Below are 4,385 nucleotides of genomic sequence, written 5' to 3' on the forward strand. Positions count from 1 at the left end.
AAATACTCGAGGCAAAGAGCTGTCTGGTGTTCAAATCACTGCATACTTTCTTAGGATTAGGGTGCAGCCTCTTCAGGCTCGCAAAAATCCCCTTTGGACGTATGCTGGTGGAAATGACGCCAATAGGCTCTCCAATGATCTTTCTGTAAAGGACTTGGAGAAGCTGATTCGAAGAATTTCCTCGCTGAACAAGAAGGATCCTATTCCCTCCTCTTGCCGCGTGGAACCATACAGCTCCGCCAATCCTCTCCCTGAGGTATCTTGTCGTCCCGAATTTTTGTCTTGTTCCGAACTTTCCCTGCATCTCATTGTATTGACACCTCTCTAATTTTCTTTTGTCGCTATTTTCCTGTAGAACCATCCTACTATGGCTTCCCTTCCTCCTCTTCCTGAGGATGGAGAAGTCGAAGAAAGGGCCATTGTCACGGATGATAATCAAGAAGCTCCATCCTTTGTGAACGAACCCGTGGATTCACGAAAATCTGCGGGTAATTCCGAAGGTACTTCGTCGGCACAATCTCCTCCTCCCGCTGTCTCCCCGAAAGGCAAAAGGAAAAGGAATGATGTCGAAGACTCCGGCACTTCCAAAGCCGAAGAAGTTGATCCTTCACACCAGAAGGCAACTTACGATCCTTATCTTGAATCCTTCGTCAGCTCGTAAGTTATTTTTATTTCTCCTTATTTCTGTACCCGAAATGTTTTGTCTTGTCTTGCTTTTGATGCTGTCTTCTTTTAATCACAGTGATGACGAGGAAGAAATACGAACTGTCGACGCGGCTCCCCGTACGAGCACGTCACATACTTTGCTTGCTTCGGACACACTAGTTGAAGGAGAAGAATCTTCGCCTCCTCAACGAAACGTCGTCACCACTACTTCGCCATCAAGCCCCCTTGCGCCTTCACCAAAAAGGACAAGGGTTGAAACGATTGTTGAGCCTGCCCCTCAGTTAGGCGGCTCTTCTACTTTGCTCTTGGATGATGTAAGTTTGTCGATATCTATATTTCCTCTATTTTGCTTTTTCACGCCTTCACTCGTTTTTCATACCGATATTTCTCTTTCTTTGTTCTTCTTTGACAGCCCATGATCAAAGAGCTTATTCGCATCGGATCCCAATTCGTTGGGTACCGTGAGTATGCCAACAGAGCTGAAGGTAATAACTTTTTTTCTGTCTTTGGTTTTGACTTCTTGCTCCTGTCCTTTGTCGCAACCTTTTTGACCTTTCTTTTTTCTTTTTTACTTCGACAGAGAAACTTGCAGAGGCCAACAAACGTGCCGACACACTTGCTCAACAACTGAAGCAAAGTGAAGCGGCACGCAAGAAAGCCGAACTTGTTGCGAGTGAAGCCAAAGCAGAGGCTGATGAAGCCAAAGCGAAGACTGCTCGTGTCGAGGATCTGCAGAAAAGACTTGAGGATGCTGAAACTGCTTTAAACGAGCACAAAGCTGCACAGGCTGATCGTGAGCAGGGGATCCTCAAGCGCCTGAAATCACAAAGCCGACGCACTCAAAGTAATATTATTAACTTCTTCTATTTTTGTGCTACCCGCTGTTTCTTGTTTTTGACCAACGTTTTGTTTCATGTAGCAGACCAAACAAACCAAGAGTTTGACCTGGAGAATCCCGACAATGATCCTCTCCTTGACGCACTTTCTTATCTGGAGCTTCATGGAGCCGAAATTCGTGAAGGCGTGGCGAATGCTAGTGCGGGACTGTCGGCGCTGTTCCCCTACTTCTTCCCGAAGAAAGAGGAGCCCCCGACTTTCCTTACCCTTGCCAAGAGCTTTAATTCATCAGAGGACCTTGGACTGAAGATGCGCCAGGAAAACATGAAGATTGCTGTCGAGAGTACTGTTGCCTTGGTTGCTGACAGCCAACAATCTGTTGATTGGATGAAGGTTGGCGACACCGATCAGATAGAGCAATCAAGATGGAGGTCGCTGATTAAGGCAGCCAAGCCCAACACGAAGAAAATCTTGGCCTATCTCGGGATCAAACCAGCTTCGACTCCTAGCTCATCAAGGCCGGAGGTCTAGTTGCATGCCTCTTTATTTTTCTTTCTTTGTTTCTTTTGCTCTTGTCGCCAAAGTAGTTATTTGGCGACACGTACTTCATTAGCTCCACTGTAAGGCCTTTGTAATTATTCCGAAAGATTAATGAAAACTCTATCTTTGCTTGTTGATTGATGTTGTCTTGTTTTATTAAATTTCAGTTGGTATTTGATAATTATACTCCATCTTCCGCTCCTTCCAATGTTTCGCCTTCTTCTTCTCGCTCAAGGAGAACTCTTGCTGATGCTACACCTGTCGAAGATTCCTTGCCGCGAGAATTGGATGAACTTCGGCAGCAACTTCAGTATGCAAAGAAGCAAACACTTGTAATGATGGAGAAGTCTCGTAAGTCAGCTGAAGCTGAAAAAATTGCACTTCAGCAAGCTCGCGAGGCCATGGCTGCTAAGGAAATCGCTGCTTCCGAGGCTGAAAAGGCGACTACTCGAGAAAATTTCATGCTCGAGTTAATGAATGAAGCCAGTGCGGATATGTCGGGTATGCTTGTTTCATCCTCCGATATCTTCCGTCTTCATGCTACGTCTCTTAAAGTTTTCTGCTTCGTTGTTTTAATAGGTTCCTTTACTGATGCTGTTGCCGAAGAAGAGAGGGTAAATACTAGGACGAACCTCCTTGTTAACCTTTCCCTTGACCATGGTTCTCTGTTTTGGGCCACCCCCGAGAGGACCCGCCAGATTGTCAGATTTCAGGATCGCGCCTCTCAAACTCGCGACTTCCTTGACTTCTGTACCAGGACCCTGTCCATGGTTTATAACTCCATGTTTCCTCGGTACGTTCAACCAAAAACTCTTCCCGAGTTAATGGAGAAATTTAAGGATGCCCACAAGATCCATGATTTTGTCAGAGCTCAACTGGTAGCCGGCGCGCATTTGCTCTTATCATGCTTCAGATCTGCCACTCAAATCTTGACCTGACTCAAGTTGTTGCGAAAGTTCATGAGAAAGTAAGGCGCCGAAGAGTTGGTGTCGACCGAATTAACACGAAGGTTTCGCCTATAGCCGAAGAAATGATTGAAGACCTTCTTCGGATGGATGCCGACTTTTTTGCAGATGGTCATTATGCTGATTTTCTTGGCGCTGCTCCTGAAGAAAACAGAATTACCCTTGATGACATATTGAATCATGACTGATTATTTTCCTTTGGTAGATAACTTTTCTTTGTAACCCACGATTGCGATTATATTGTGAAGCAATCATCATATTTCTATATTTGTTTAGCCCCCGAGTGTTTCGGTGGCTATTTACTGTATTTGTGTATTGCGAGGTTTTGAACCAAGGCATTTATTTAATATGTAGTTTTGGCGAATATCAGCCCCCGAGCTTCTTTGTTTAGCACTATTTTGTATTTTTATTGACTCACGAGGTATTTTAATACCAAGGCAAGGCTTTTCTTTTTTCGAGGAACTATATTGAAATTCATCAGGTCGGAGACTTTGAGCATGTCGATAAAGAAAAGTTATATTGACACTATCTTTATTATATTGCAGCACCGCGAGCCCGCCTCATTAAAAACCTTTCCCGGCCCCACTCGGTGCCCCGAAAAAGGAAAAGAGTGCGTCTGAAAACTCGCGGGCGTTTCAGTACATTGAAGTTTTACAAGGACTATATTTCGACTCTAGGCATAGAACCGCCTGAGTTGCGCCACGTTCCAGGGCTTTTGCTCCTCCACCCCTGTCTTCTTGTCCTTTATCCTGTATGCTCCTCCTCCGATTACTTCCGTGACAATGTAGGGGCCTAGCAATGGTGACTCGAGTTTTTCATGACTTTTTGCGTCAGCCGAAGAACTAGGTCTCCCACTTGAAAAGATCTTGGCCGCAAACGTCGACTGTGGTAATTCTTCAAATCCTGTTGGTATTTGGTTACCCGAGACAGTACTTCATCTCTAGCTTCATCAAGTGCATCGACGTCATCTTCTAGCGCTTTTCTCGACACCTCTTCGTCATATTCTACGACTCGTGGAGAGTCATGCTCTATCTCGATTGGTAATACTGCTTCTGCTCCATGAACCAAGAAGAACAGAGTTTCTTGTGTTGCTGTATTTGGTGTTGTTCGTATGCTCCATAATACACTGGGCAGCTCCTCTGGCCAGGTGTGTCGAGCTTTCTCCAGTGGTGCTAGTAAGCGTTTCTTAATGCCGTTGCAGATGATTCCATTAGCTTTCTCGACTTGGCCGTTGGTCTGCGGGTGCGCGACTGACGCAAAGTGTAACTTGATACCCACTTCTTTGCAATAATCTTTGAATTCGTGGGATGTGAAGTTGCTGCCATTGTCTGTGACGATGCTATGGGGCACTCCAAATCTGAAGACGAGGCCTTTTAT

The sequence above is a fragment of the Lolium perenne genome, chromosome 6, assembly GCF_019359855.2.
Source record: "Lolium perenne isolate Kyuss_39 chromosome 6, Kyuss_2.0, whole genome shotgun sequence".
NCBI classification, from domain to species: Eukaryota; Viridiplantae; Streptophyta; class Magnoliopsida; order Poales; family Poaceae; genus Lolium; species Lolium perenne.